This window comes from Oratosquilla oratoria, chromosome 29 (assembly GCF_046742065.1).
Source record: "Oratosquilla oratoria isolate Oo_2021 chromosome 29, ASM4674206v1, whole genome shotgun sequence".
Classification (NCBI taxonomy): domain Eukaryota; kingdom Metazoa; phylum Arthropoda; class Malacostraca; order Stomatopoda; family Squillidae; genus Oratosquilla; species Oratosquilla oratoria.
Window position 1 is genome coordinate 25,324,663 of NC_134805.1, and position 15,896 is coordinate 25,340,558.

A 15,896-nucleotide genomic window follows, 5' to 3' on the forward strand; every position below is an offset into this window, starting at 1 on the left:
GAGTGAATGAGTGAGTGAATGAGTGAGTGAATGAGTGAGTGAATGAGTGAATAAGTGAGTGAATGAATGAGTGAATGAATGGGTGAATGAGTGAGTGAATGAGTGAGTGAATGAGTGAATGAGTGAGTGAATGAGTGAATGAGTGAATGAATGAGTGTGTGAATGAGTAATTGAGTGAATGAATGAGTGAATGAATGGGTGAATGAATGGGTGAATGAGTGAGTGAGTGAGTGAGTAAATGAATGAATGAATGAATGAATGAATGGACGAACGAACGAACGAATGAACGAACGAACGAATGAACGAATGAATGAACGAACGAATGAAAGAATGAACGAACGAACAAGTGAATGAACAAACGAACGAGCGAACAAACGAACAAACAAACAAACAAACAAACGAACGAACGAATGAATGAACGAATGAACGAATAAACGAACGAACGAACGAAAGAATGAACGAACGAACGAACGAATGAAGATAACAAGAAAACAAACCAAACTATGAGAGAGGTCACCGCATCGATGGGGGTTGGCATCCGAGTTGACCTGGAGGGTCAGTCGTTGAGAGGCACTGAGTGCCAGGAACTTCCTCCCGACTTGGCGCCGAACGAAATCGGCGCCAAGAAGAAGAAGAAGAAGAGGAAGAAGAAGAAAATAAAATAAAAAAAGTATTTGATTGGCTCCAGTCTTCCCTAGTTACATAAAAGAGGTTTTAGTGTCACGGGGTGGTGGGGGGTGGAGGTGGGGTGGGGGTGTCCGTCCCTTTTTCTTTTTATATATCAAAGCCTATTTCTCCCCCTTACTAGGGGGGGGTAGCCACAATTTTATGGGAACAAGTATATGTTTTTTTATTTTTGAAGATTTTTTCCAAAGGAAAAATTCGCCCTTTCAACTGCATAGAACCGTTTGATTGCAGGCAAAATGGTAAAAAAAAATAGTCTGTATAGAGATGTGCAGGAAGGCATAGTGGAGGTTGTGTAGGAAGGCATAGTTCAGGCTGTGCAGGAGGGCATAGCTGCGTGAGGTAATATGTTACCCATTCACAACTCAAGTTTCCAGGTCCCTTGTACTGAATAGAATCTCCTTGTGCTAGCCAGAATGAAATATTTAAAGGATGTACACACACACACACACACGCACACACACACACGCGCGCACGCACGCACGCACGCACGCATGCACACGCACACACGCACACACACACACACACACACACACACACACACACACACACACACACACACACACACACACACACTATTCACAAACAGGGCACCCCGAGGATAGACTGCCCCGTCGAACATAGACGTTAATTGCGTAATCATTGTGTGGAGGACTGACCACCACGGGACTGGAGACCCCCCCCTCCCTCTGTAACCCCCCCTGCCCCCGTAGCCCCCCATCCGTTTCCATGGCAACAAACCGGCTATGAATAACTGCGCAGAAGAGGGGAGGAGGAGGCAGCGAGGATGAATAAAATCGCCTGGCGGCAGTCAGTGTGACGTAATAGGTATGGCCTGATAATGAGTCAAAGGGTCTGGTCGAAGGATTAAAAGGGTTTCACAGGCCTGAATAAAATCGTCAGGCGGCAGGCAGGGTGAGTACCATCCCGGTATGGAAGGACAATTCTAAGTTTCAGGTCCTGTTCACACTAGCGGTCTGAACCGCGGCGGTTCAGTTACAGTGTAAGTCAATGGAGGCGTTCACACACAACCCAGCATTTTTACCTTGACTATGCGATATCGCCGTGGTTTCCACGCGGTTCAAACCGCCTTATACACTCTAAAGTGGTGAACTTGACATATTTTGTTCTGACTTGGGACACCATTTTGTTCCGAGCCAGCTCGTCTTCCTCTGGCGTCAAACAGAACAAAATATATAAAGTTCGCCAACATACAGGTGTTACTGCAGCGCTACATTGGTTTGTCTGAACCCGGGAAACACTGAATGATGTGATGTAGTATATCACGTGTATACAATATTCTATCACACGTGTAAAGTATCACATCACACATGTACGATATCGTACCTTACATGTGATATTCGCATATATCGTCAAGACACCTTTTCCTCTTGTATAATCCTAATCCAGGTCACTCAACATAATCGTACGGATAATATGTGCAGGAATCTGTGATATACCTCCTCCTCGCACAGTATATCATAAGCTTACGATATACTTGTCATACCATGTATCGTGCAGTTACGAAATTGCATCGTACCCGGTGCCGAAACCGCCAAAACAACACCTACGCCAAAAGCATTATATTCCCCCCACCCCACCCCCGGCCCCAAGACGGGAGATAATAATTCACGTCTTCCTGTGGGCTGCCAGCCGGTGGTCGCCACAGGGAACGATAAAAATGATGCATTTCGCCGCGTCTCCTTTTCCTGCCAGGGAATCCAGCAGCACCTTCGTCACGTACCGATACGCACGCCATCGCTCGCCCGTCATCGCCCGTCATCGCCCGCAAACGCCCGCCATCGCCCGTCATCGCCCGCAAACGGCCGCAAACGCCCGTCATCGCCCGTCATCACCCGCCATCACCCGCCAACACCAGTCGTCGCCCCCCTTCCATCGCCCGCCATCGCCCGCAAACGCCCCCCGTCGCCCGTCACCGTCCGCAATCGTTCGTCATCGCCCGCTAACGCTCGCCGTCGCCCGCCTTCGCCCGCCATCGCCCGTCGTCACCTCCCCCTACTCCTATCGCCCCCGCACGATGCGAAACAACACTGTGGCATCGGATTCTCCTCCGAATAGGGTCCAATCACCCAAGACATCCGATCCAACACGAGGCTTTCTCCTCTGACGAATAGAATTGCCTGGCGTTGGACAAAGGGTCACACGGGATTAAATGGTTTATCCAGAGAGTATAATTAATATACATCCCAGTTACTTCTTGATCTCATCTGATCGGTAAAATCATCTTGCGTTAGCCAGACCAAAATATATGAAGGGAGACACAGTAAGGAACTCCCCCCTGACTTCCGAGTGGGGGTTGGGGTGCCACGGGAGTGAATAAAATCGCCTGGCGGTGACCATAGCACAGAGGGAAGAGGGCCACACGGCACGGAAGGGGCTGAGAAACAAGGGTGTCTTCTTCTCGTGGAGCTGAAGGTATCGGTGGTTTCCATGGCAACTGCGGTAATTCTTCGTTGCCATATTCAGCACTGAGTTTCCCTCTCCAGTTCAGGGTCGTTATTCCATTACCATCGATGATGATTGATGATGATGATGATGATGATGATGATGATGATGATGATGATGATGATGATGATGATGATGATGATGATGATGATGATGATGATGATGATGATGATGATGATGATGATGATGATGATGATGATGATGATGATGATGATGATGATGGTGACGACGACGACGACGACGACGACGACGACGACGACGACGACGACGACGACGACTGTGGTGATGATGACGATGATCATGACGATGACGATGACGATGATCATGACGATGACGATGCTCATGACGATGATCATGACGATGACGATGACGACGATGACGACGATGGATGACGATGACGACAAGAGCAACAGCAACAACAAATCTACCTCACTATGGTCACATCCTTTGAGACAAATAAAATTGCCTGACGTCAGCCTGAGCAAAATCCTTAATGTGGGTCACTCTATACGAAGGAGGTAGGTTCAGACTTAGGCTTAACGGCCCCTATCCCCTTCCCCCTATCCCCCCTCCCACCCTATACTCCCTTCACCCTAACCCCCTTCCTCCTTTCCTACCTATCCCTCCTTCCCCCTTACCCCCTATCCTCCTCCTTCCCCTTCCCCCTTCCCCCCCTTCCCAACTATCTCCCCGGAATCTTTCGGTTCTCGAATGCTCTTAGTCACGGGTTCGAGTCCTGCACTCATCCCCCCCCCCCAAGTCCTCCTAGCACTGACTGTTATTACCTCTACCAACAGTCCTTAAAGAGCATAGGATAGGTGACGGCTTCGGCAGCGGTCGCTCAGCGTCTCCTGATGTAGGCTCCTCGCCCTCTTCAGTGGATACCCTCATGTCGCGAAAGACGAAAAGACACTCGAAATGTTCCTATCGCGAAAGTTTTGTGCCGCGAACGAGCGAATTCATCGTTGTCTTTCCTTTCTTGTTTCTCTTTTTCTTCTGTGCAACAAATGCAGCATCCTTGCAGCGAAAGTAAAATGACAAACTCGGTCGAGTGAAGGTCATGGCATTGTTTCACTCAAGCCTGAAAATCAGAACTCAAAATCGCGTTTTTGATTTGCTGCGATGCATTTTAATGGGTCGATCATGAAAAAGGAATTCAGTGACGGGCCCGGCTCCAATGAGCAATAATTCTCGCTGAATTAAAGCTTACAACACACATACCTAAACGTTATTAATCAGAAAGAACTCAAAGCTATGCATTTGCACAAAGGAAATTGTAATTACCGTTCGAAAAATAGTGATACATCAAGGATATTTCCCGTTTCGGCGACTTTATCAATACTAAACCTCACATTAAAGCAACACCTTAGTCATAACTGCTCCTGATTGGCTGTTGTAGTCGAACGCTCAATGCAGCAACCAATCTGAGCCAGTCATGACAAAGTTTATTGCGGCAACTTGAGGTTTGTGATTGGCAGATTCACTGGGATGTGTTTTGACCAGAAGAAGACAACTCAAACGCCATCTGTTCGGGAACACTTGTACCAGAAGGCTGTTCACGAACTTTAGAAAACGAATGTAGGAGATCCGCATGTATATCTTTTATTCATATAACTAGTACCAACACCTAATTTTATAAAGTTTGTTAGGATTCATGGGGGAGGGGGGAGGGGGAGGAGGGGAGGGGAGAGGGAGTTGGGAGGGGAAGGGGAGGGGGAGGGGGAGGGGAAATGGGGTCTTTTCACGACTCCTTGTCCGGGTACGACATCACAAGAAGCTTTGGAAATTTTCGACTATCATGGACAAAATTTGTCGACCTTTCCCGACGCGTCTCTTCCGTTGACATCAATGATACAACGTCCTATTGATACACACACTGTTGCTGAGGTCCCACTACAGTCCACACTAGTTTGTCCGTCTGCTTCTGTCTGTTTCTGTCAATTATTGAATGACTGATGTAAGGCCGCTGGGGCTATTACAAGGAGTCGAGTGTGCTAGCCATTGATCCACTTGCGACATATGTCCCAGAACGAACGCGCGCGTGTACACACACACACACACACACACACACACACACACACACACACACACACACACACACACACACACACACACACACACACACACACACACACGGCTCGGTGGCGGATTGGTAAAGCACTGGCCTCACAAGACAGAGAACCGGGGTTCGATTCCCCGGTCGGGCGGAGATAAGTTGGGTTTGTCTCCTTTCACGTGTAGCCCCTGTTCACCTAGCAGCGAGTAGGTACGGGACGTTAGTCAAGGAGTTGTGACCTTGCTGTCCCGGTGTGTGGTGTGTGAGTGGTCTCAGACCTACCCAGAGATCGGCTAATAAGGAGCTCTGAGCTCACTGCCGTAGGGTGGTGTCTGGCTGTCTCGACAGAGACTGCAGCAGATCCGAGGTGAATACACACACACACACGCACACACACACACACACACACACACACACACACACACACACACACACACACACACACACACACACACACACACACACACACACACACACACACACACACACACACGACTCGGTGGCGCGGTTGGTAGAGTCCTCGACTGTCACTACGGCGGTCCGGGTTCGAATCCTGCCCAGGGCTGAAATAATTTCAGTATCGCTGCGCTTCGAGTCGTTACTCCAACTCTCGTGGGCGGGGAGTTAGGGCGTGTGTGCGTGTGAGGTCACAGCATTACCCATAGATCGGTCATGCATGAGCTCTGAGCTCTCATCCGGAAGGGAAATAGCTGTCGATCACGAGTCCAACACGTGATCCAAGACCATGGTGAATCTCTCTCTCTCTCTCTCTCTCACATACACACACACACACACACACACACACACACACACACACACACACACACACACACACACACACACACACACACACACACACACACACACACACACACACACACACACACACACACACACACACACACACACACACACACACACTCAGCACAAATGGCCAGCCATCTGTATCACCATCTGTCCAGTTGGCATCGTAATTTTTTTTATGGTTCTCTCCCATCGAACATCTGTATCCCTTGGGTTCAGACACGCTACGGTAGCGCTGCATCACCTTCTCCATTAGGGCTGCACATTTTACGAATGTTTGTGCTGCTGGCGCCAGGCGATTTTATTCAGTTCAGAGGGACGGGAGTGGGGGGGATGTAAAGAGCTAATCCCCGGTCTGCGTAGGTTTAATTACAATGTAAGTCAATGGAGGCGTTCACACACAACCGCACATTTTTTTTTCTTGACTATGCTGTACCGCCGTGGCTTCCGCGCAGTTTAAAGCGCTAGTGTGAACAGGGCTATTACCGTATTGAGGCCCATGGTGTGCCAAGTATCGGGTTGATTGCAACCCTCTTACCACGAGTTTGACCTCACGATCGATTCGCAAACTCCCGATGACCTCTACTTACCCTGGATCTCCGAGTACATAGGGCAAAGGTTGCAGCTGAGGTCTTTTGGTGTGAGAGGTCCCATTTTCGTGAGAAAGGAAAAATTTAAAAGGAGAACATATCGGCGATATATATATATATATATATATATATATATATATATATATATATATATATATTATATTATATATATATTATATATAATATATATATATATATATATATATATACACATATATACACATATATATGTATATATATATATATATTTTCAGAGCTTGTTTCTGCGTTGTCTACTAATAATGGGGGACACAGTAAAGGAAGCGAGTTCCAGAGCCTCCCATTGAGGGAGATGGGAAGAGCAAGCGTCGTGATCCTAATCATCATTAATTGGGGGCATACGCCAGGGAGCACTTTGCTTCACTTACTCGCCGGCGCCAGTCCCCCACGGTCTCTCCGAGCTCTGTGAAAACCTGGAAACAACCTTAAGGGGTTAACACATTGGGTTATTTTTCCTCCAACCTCCGATTAATCGGCGGTACCGCCCACCTCCAGAACTCTTTCCGCCAGAAAATCACTATGGTAAGCTCTTTGTTCTCCTCCAGCATATCAGGTTTCCTCCCGACAGCTGCGGGCTGTAAATTTGCTCCAACAGTCGGAGGAAAAATTGCCCAGTGTGATAACCCCTTTACCAAATTGGATTAAGCCAGTGTGGTGAGGTACAGAGAATGTGTCGTCTCCAAAGGGGGTAGTCTTGTCCTGTCGGGGGCCATTAAATCTAATTTTAAGATTTTTTTTTTTTTCTATTTTAGTTACAACTTCTTGACATAATGAGTCTAAGTGCTGGAGTTTAGAATTTAGTATAACATTGTCACAAGGGGTGTGCTGTTTCAATATGGGATAGAGTGATTCTGCAGTGAGCTACTAAGCTTGAGGTGTAAAGAATTCCTCTATTTTGGATAGAAATGGCCGCCAGCGCTTTCCCGAGTGCCGGGGAGGGGAGGAAAAGGAAATATGTTTAGTGCCAAGTGCCACGTTCTTTCTGACAGTGGCACATAATACAAACTGGTTCTACTGGCGACAGTCCCCTCATCTTGGCGCCAACAGGAGATGACTTCTTGTTGACAAGATCTCACGGTCACATTTCGTAACAACAAACTTCGGGGGAAGTTCGAGGTGAGTTGGACAAGAGTAGCCCCCTTTTCCCGGAGCCTCGCCTTCAGTAAAAGAAAACAAAAACCAAAAGAGGGGGGAAAAAGGAGAAAAAGATAAAAAGAAAAGAAAAAAAAAAAGTCGCCTGAATGCTGAAGACAATGGGCGTGGGAATTTCGATTTGGTGGAGATTGCTATTGTCTGTTGGCGTCAAGAAGGGTGAAGGCCGTTTGCATGCATAGCAGGGGGACGACGAGGAGGAGGAGGAGGAAGAGGAAGAGGAGGAGGAGAAAGAGGAGGAACATGGGGACTAGGAGGTAGATGAGGAGGAGGAGGAGGAGGAGAAGGAGACGAGGAAGAAGAGGAGGAGCATGGGGAGGTAGATGAGGAGCAAGAAGAGGAGGAGGAGGAGGAGGAGGAGGAGAAGGAGACGAGGAAGAAGAGGAGGAGCATGGGGAGGTAGATGAGGAGCAAGAGGAGGAGAAGGAGGAGGAAGAAGAGAAGGAGGAGGAAGAGGAGCGCGGGGACTAGGAGGCAGATGAGGAGGAGAATGACGAGGAGGAGTTGGACGAGGAGGAAGAGGATGCACGCTCTCAGCAGAGAGACGAAGGGGGAGGGACCGTGAAAAAAGGACAAGAAAGAGAACAAGGCTGTAATGGCGGTGGTGACGAGGAGGGCGGAGAGGAGGAGGGCGAGGAGGAGGAGGGCGAAGAGGAGGAGGAGGAGCAAGAGGAGGAGGAGGAGGAGAGGTGGAGAAAAAGTACAACACAGGGAAGAGGGTGGAAGTGGGAGAAAAGAATAGAGAGAGAGAGAGAGAGAGAGAGAGAGAGAGAGAGAGAGAGAGAGAGAGAGAGAGAGAGAGAGAGAGAGAGAGAGAGAGAGAGAGAGAGAGAGAGAGAGAGAGAGAGAGAGAGAGAGAGAGAGAGAGAGAGAGAGAGAGGCGGAGGGGAGGGAAGGAGAATTAGATGGTGATAGTCATGTGTGGTCCTGGTGGTTGATGGAAATTGTTGATGTTGGTGTATAGTGGTGGTGTTGGTGGTGGTGGTGGTGGTGGTGGTGGAGGAGGTGGATGTGGTGGAGGAGGTGGATGTGGTGGAGGAGGTGGAGGTGGTGGAGGTGGTGGTAGAGGAGGTGGAGGTGGTGGAGGAGGTGGAGGTGGTGGAGGAGGTGGAGGTGGTGGAGGAGGTGGAGATGGTGGTGGAGGTGGAGGTGGTGGAGGAGGTGAAGGAAGTGGAGGTGGTGGAGGAGGTGGAGGTGGTGGAATAGGTGGTGGAGGTAGCGGAGGAGGTGGAGGAGGTGGAGGTGGAGAAGGTGGATGAGGTGGAGTAGGTGGAAGAGTGCAATTGCATCCCTCTCGGACAAGAGTAGCAAAAGCTGGAAGCATGGAACGTAGAAAACGGGAGAGGGAAGGAAAAATAAAGAGAAAGATTTAAGGCTATAGAGTAGGTACATGGCAGCGCAGCGAGATGAGAATGGGATGAGAGAATGTAGGAGGGAAGAACACAGAGGAGGTGGTGAGGAAAGAATGGAAGAACGAAAGAGGAGGAAGAGGAGAAAGAAAGAATGGTAAGGGGGACGGCGGAGAGGAGGAAGCAGGTCGGGCGGGAGGAATAGAATGTAGTGGAGGAGGAAGAGGAGGAGGAGGAAGAGGAGGAGGAAGAGGAGGAGGAAGAGAGGAAGGGGACGAGGAAAGGAGGAAAGGGAGGAGGGGAGGGGGTGGAGGAAGAGGAGGGGAGGAGGAGGAAGAGGGGAGGAGGAAAAGAAAGTTAGAAGCAAAGGAGGAGGAAAAGAGGTATAAGGAGAGAATGAGTGAGTGAGTGAGTGAGTGAGTGAGTGAGTGAGTGAGTGAGTGAGTGAGTGAGTGAGTGAGTGAGTGAGTGAGTAGTGAGTGAGTGAGTGAGTGAGTAGTGAGTGAGTGAGGGAGGGAGGGAGGGAGAGAGGTTGGGAAGAAGAGAGCGAGGGAGACAGCGAGGGAGAAAGGCATCAGGAACACAAAGAAGAAGTAGGACAGTAAAATATAGGCAGACAGGCAGACAGACAGACAGACAAATAGAGAGGAAGGGAGATGGACACGAGGAAGTAGATGTACGTTAAATCCATAAAAAAAGAAGCAAAGAAGAAGACAGGAAAGAGATATATGAGGAGGAGGAAGAGAAGAAGTGGGAGGAGGAGGAGAAAGAAAAGGAGGAGGAAGATGAGGAGAAGGAGGTGATGAGGAGGAGTTGCCTATAGTTCTCTTAAGATGAGCTCTAGAAATGAGGGAGATGGAGAGGGAGAGAAATGGAGAGGGAGAGAGATGGAGAGGGAGGGAGATGGAGAGAGAGTGGAGATGGAGAGGGAGAGAGATGGAGAGGGAGAGAGATGGAGAGGGAGTGGAGATGGAGATGGAGGGAGAAGATCGAGATGGACAAAATGAAGAAGATAACATCGACGACAATGTGGAAAAATAGCCATGATGGTGGATGGAGCCTGTGTGTGTTTATTTAGGGGCGAGGGCCCCATAACACACTGTGATAGTGTACGGGGCCTTCCATGGCCCCATAACACACTGTGATAGTATACGGGGCCTTCCATGGTTCCAGTCTGAACTTGTGTCAAGAAGAATTTGCAACAATGACGAGACGGTGAGAGAAGAAGAGAAGAAAGGGAAGGGAAGGGAAGGGAAGGAAGGAAGGGAGGAAAGGAAGGGAGGAATGGAGGGGGGAAGGAAGGGAAGGGAAGGGAAGGGAGGGAAGGGAAAGGAGGAAGGAAGGCAGTGAAGGAGAGAGTGAAGGAGGAAAGGGAGGAGTGAGGGAAAGAAAGTAGGAAGAAAAGGAAGGGAAGGGAAGGAAAGGAAAGCAGTGAAGGAGAGAGGGAAGAAGGGAAGGAAGGAGTGAAGGAAAGAAAAAATAAGGAAGGGAAGGAAAGAGGAAAGGGAGGAAAGTAGGAAGGTAAAAGAGTGAAAGAAGGAAATAAGGAAAAAAGGAAGTAGAGAAAGAAGTAGAGACAGAGGGAAGGAATGGAAGGAAGGGGATAAGAAAGTGAAGGAAGTGAAGGAAGTGAAGGAAGTGAAGGAAGTGAATGAAGTGAATGAAGTGAATGCAGTGAATGAAGTGAATGAAGTGAATGAAGTGAAGGAAGCAAAGGAAGCGAAGGAAGCGAAGGAAGTGAAGGAAGTGAAGGAAGTGAAGAAAGTGAAGGAAGTGAAGGAAGTGAAGGAAGTGAAGGAAGGGAAGGAAGGGAAGGGAGGAAGGTAGTGAAGGAGAGAGGTCAGTAAGGAGTGAATGAGGGAAGGAAGGAGAGAAGGAAGGAGGGAAGGGAAGAAGTGAAGGAGAGAGGGAAGGATAGAGATGGAAGTAAGGATTGAAGGAGGGAGGGAAGGAGGGAAGGAAGGAGGGAAGGAAGGAAGAATGGAGGAAAGGAAGGAGAGAAAGAAGGAGTGAAGGAAGGTAGTGAAGGTGAGAGGGAAGGAGAAAGAGAGGGAAAGAGGGAAGGAAGGAGTGAAGGAGACAGGGAGGGAAGGAATGAAGGAAAGAAAGGATGAAAGAAGGAAGATAAGGAAGGAAGGAAGAGAAGGAAGGGAAGGCAGGAAGAAAGGGAAGAAGTAAAGGAAGTAAGGAGGGAAGAAAGGAAAGAGAATTAGAGATGGAAGGAAGGAAGGAAGACAGAGAAGGAGTGAGGGAAGGAAGGAAGGAAGGAAGGAAGGAAGGAAGGAAGGAAGGAAGAAGGAAGGAGGGGAGTAGAGAAGGAAGAAAGGAAAGAATGATAAAGGGAAGTAGAGAGGGGAAAGGAGGATGAAAAGAGGGAAATAGAAAGGGAAGGAAGGAAAGAAGGAAAGAAGGAAAGAAGGAAAAAAGGAAGGGATGGAGAGCCTGGGCGAGGCTTCGTCACAAGATCTAATGATGGGACGAAACGGCAGAGTCTGAGGGCGAAGTGACGTCACGTCGACTCTTGAAGACAGTTACCTCCCACTCCACCCCTACACACACACACACACACACACACACACACACACACACACACACACACACACACACACACACACACACACACACACACACACACACACACACACACACACACACACACACACACACACACACACACACACACACACACACACCGCCCGCCCCCCTCCCCCTCCCCCCTCCCGGGGGGGGAGTGATTCCAGTTCGCGCGAAGAGTTAGTTTAGGCCTAAGGAACAGGAGAGGGGGGGAAGGGGGAGAGGGGGAGAGAGGGAGAGAGGGGGAGGGGGGAGAGAGGGGGAGAGGGGGAGAGAGGGGAGAGAGGGGGGAGAGGGGGAGAGAGACCGAGACGATGATGTGATTGTGTGGGAGCTTTTGGTGGTGATGGTGGTGATGTTGTGGTGATGGCGACAGTTGTGGTGGTGATGACGTTGGTGGTGTTTTTCTGGTGGTGACGTTGTGGTGATGGTGATGGTTGCGATGGAGATGGTAGTGATGATAGTGGTGATGATGGTGATGGTAGTGATGGTGTTGTTGTGGTGGTGGTGAGTGTTGACTGTGGTGGTAGTGACGGTTATTGTTGTTGTGGTAATGGCGGTGATGGACGCGGTGCCTGTGACTATTGTGTTGTAGCTGTCGTAGGTTGCAGTTGTGATTGATTTAGTTGTAGTTGAGGAGGTTGTTTTCGTTGTAACAGCGGCATGACTTAGCCAACCAACTCTCAGTATCCATTCCATAAATCTCCATCCGATTCACCTTAAACTATTGATGTCCGATACATTTTGAAACCTGTTGTGTTATTCAAGGGGTGATGCCAAAGTTTTCGTTCAACGAGGGTCGCTTAACGAGTGCGCACAAATAACACGATTTGGTTTAATGTCGCGAACTCCATCTATCAGGAGGCTAAGACGGTGCCCCTTACAGAGGACTTTGTGGTGTAGAATTTAATGAACAATGCCCTTGGTCCAACTCGCCGGTAGCAGGGTTCGAACCGCCGCATCCTCGACCTCCGCCGCAAGTAGCGACGCTCTAAGCCGCTCATCCAGTGAGCATCCTACATAGATACATATATGAATAAGAATAAAAATAAAATCAGAAAAATACGTGAATCATGCATGGTCAAGGCCATTTTTGCAAATGAATTAATGAATGAGCAAATGTATACATCAATAAATAATATATAGAATATACAATAAAGAAATTAAACAATTAATAGAATTAGATAAATGCATGGACAATGAGCAAAATGAAAAATCAAAATTACAAATCTAGTAATGTTACAGTCGACAAAGAATAGATATTCAAGCAGCTCACTTATCTCTAAAAATAATTGATTAATAAAATAAAATAGATAGAATAAACAAAATAAAATTGAATTAGATAAAATTATATAGAATACGATGAAGTAGATTAGAATCAAATAAAACAAAATTAACTAAAAAAAATGAAATAAAATTAGAATAAAATGAATAGAACTAACTACAATAGAACAAAATAAATTATAATAAAATAAAGCCAAATAAGATAAAATAAGATAAATATATAACAAAAATAAATGAAAAATAAAAGATGGAACATCCATAGAGGTAATTCAGTTTTGTGAATTTGAAAAGCCGGAAGACGACTTCAATTATAATATTCTAGAATTCACAACTTCTACAATTCAACAATTTGTCTAATAGTCATCTAGGTTTAATTCCTCTTAGTTCGTCATTCAGCTCCTCAATATACGACGCAAAGATGATTTGACATTAGGAAATTTTATATTATTTGTTTATTTGTTTGTTAATATTTGCGTGTTTGTTTATTATTTGCTTGATTTTCATTCATTATTATCTATCTGTCAATTTATCATTATTTACTATCTACCTGTTTGTTTATTATTTAACTATACCCATGCATATATTTATTTATTTATTTATTTATTTATTTATTATTATTATTTTTTTTTTTTTTTTTTTTCTTTTTTTCTTTTAGGAATGTCCCCTGTGGGACTACAAGGAGAAGGATGCCTGGTCCCAATCCCCGTCCCTTTCTTCTCGCCTCTTACGATCCAAGTGTAATTACTTGGTGGACAGAAGACGGGTGAATGGAGAATGGTTGTATATGGATGATGTTGTGATGCATGAGGTGGAATGGGCGGGGGGATGGGGGGTGAGGTAGTATGTGTGAGCAAATTTTGACGCAGCCCCAAGGGATTTCTCCCCGTCTTCTCCTTTATGCATGGGGGGGCGGAGAGGAGAGGTCGCCGATTTAATGAAGCGGCCTTGCTGTGGATGTGCAGTGTCTTGCGACACTGCTTCTGATCCAGGGCAGTGGACAAGGTGCAGGGATGACCCGTCATCCAGGAGGTGCTAAGATGAGAGGGAGGGTGGAGGGGTGTGGAGTGTATTCTAATATTGCTGTCGTCGTCGTCGTCTTCATCTTCGTCTTCGTCGTCGTCGTCATCATCATCATCATCATCATCATCATCATCATCATCACTATCATCATCATCATCATCATCGTTACTATTATTTAAGAAGTGTTGTATAATTTTGTGAACGTTGCAAGTCACGACAGACATTCGTGGATCGACGGTGAAAGAAAAACTGATCTGGACACGCACAGGAGAAAAATTGCCCTTCAGTCAGCGGAACCTGACAACAAAGATCAAAAAGCCATTAACAATTCCATTAAAACAGAGGTTCTCAAGGTGGGGGCCATGGCTTCCTTGTAAGGGGCCATAGGCCAGCAGTGTCAAATTATATACTTCTATATAACATTAGGAATCTGAATGTAAGTTAAGCATACCACAAAAATATACCAAATATAAGATGAATCTAATCGTCAGATTTGTAATAAAGCGAAGGGTTTGTAGCTATATACATTTCATTATTATTATTACTGTTAATATCTACAAACACACAATTATATATACTGTATATATATATATGTGTGTGTGTATTTACCTAGTTGTATTTACCTAGTTGTATTTTACGGGAAGGGGAGCTATGCTCGTGGGGTCCCGTCTTCATATCTCATTTTATCTAAACTATTTTTAAATTCATGTATTGTTTTTGCACACACACCACTTTCTCATCTAACTTGTTCCAACTGTCTATTACTCTGTGAGGAAAGCTGTTCTTTTTCAAATCTCTTCTATAGCTGTCTTTTTTTATTTTCTTTCCGTGTCCTCTTGTATTTCTGTCATCCCATTTTATCAGATTCTCTCTATCAGTAATTTCTATGCCTTTCATGATTCTGTAAATAGCTATCAAATCTCCTCTCTCTCTTCTTTGCTCTAGTGTCTGTAGTTTAAGTTTTTGTAGTCTCTCTTCATATGATAGTTTTGAGAGTGTTGGTGCCAGTTTTGTGATTGCTCTTTGTATTCTTTCAAGTTTTTTTATACATTTTTTTGTACTTGGTGACCATATCGTTGCTGCATATTCTAATCTTGGTCTTATCAGGGTGATTAGGATTTTCCTCACCATTTCTTCATCCAGGTATGTAAATGCCACTTTGATTGTTCTTATTAAATTATAAGTTTCTCCAAAAATCTTATTTATATGTTTCTCAGGTGACATATTATTCATAACAATGACTCCCAGGTCGTTCTCATTTTCTACTTTTTTTATTCCTTCTTCTCCCAAATTATATGATCCTGTTATTCTATTTTTGCTTTTTCCAAATTCCATTATACTACACTTTTTTGTATTGAACTCCATCTCCCACTTCCTACTCCATTCTTGTACTTTATTTAGATCCCTCTGTAGTGATTCACAAACTTCTTCAGTTTTCACTCTTTTCAGTAGTTTTGCATCATCTGCAAAGAAGCTCATATAGCTTTCAATTCCTTCATCCATATCATTAATATATATAGCAAACATTATTGGGGCCAGAACTGTTCCCTGCGGGACACCGCTTATTACTTCTTTCCATTTTGAGTGCTGATCTCTTATCACTACTCTCATTTTTCTTTCTTGCAAAAAGTCTTCCATCCAATTTAGCAATTTACCTTGTATTCCTCCTTCATATTCTAATTTCTTAAGCAACTTCTTATGTGGTACTTTATCAAAAGCTTTTTTTAGGTCTAGAAATGCACAATCAGCCCATCCATCTCTTTCTTGTATTATATCTATTAGCCTTGAATAGAAACATATTAAATTGGTGACGCATGACCGTCCTTGTCTGAATCCAAATTGCCTTGGATTTAGTACGTTGTTTTTTTCCAAGTATTT